Raw genomic sequence first — 384 nt, 5'->3', positions numbered from 1 at the left:
TAGGACCCAATTCCTTTCTGGTCCAAGGCCTGGTTGGGGACAAGCCTGTAACTCCTCCTCCTCCCAGTTCCAACCGGTATCCTGTTACTGAAGGGGGACCTACTAAGCAACCTTTTAGACCATTTTCTCCAATCCACCATTACCAGTGGTCTCTAGATTTTATTAAGATTATAAATCAGGCCTATGACCTTTTCAATGCAACCAACCCTGGGCTAGCTGAATCTTGCTGGCTTTGCTATACTGTGACTCCTCCTTACTTAGAGGGGATTGCCACCTCTGGCCCCTATGAAATTTCTCATAATTCCTCCAAATGTGCATGGGGCACTGTGCCAAAAATTACCTTGGAATATATCTCGGGATCAGGACTATGCATTGGTATGATCC

This window comes from Nannospalax galili, unplaced genomic scaffold, assembly GCF_000622305.1.
Source record: "Nannospalax galili isolate Female #2095 unplaced genomic scaffold, S.galili_v1.0 scaffold120, whole genome shotgun sequence".
Classification (NCBI taxonomy): domain Eukaryota; kingdom Metazoa; phylum Chordata; class Mammalia; order Rodentia; family Spalacidae; genus Nannospalax; species Nannospalax galili.
This window is presented reverse-complemented; position numbering follows the sequence as displayed.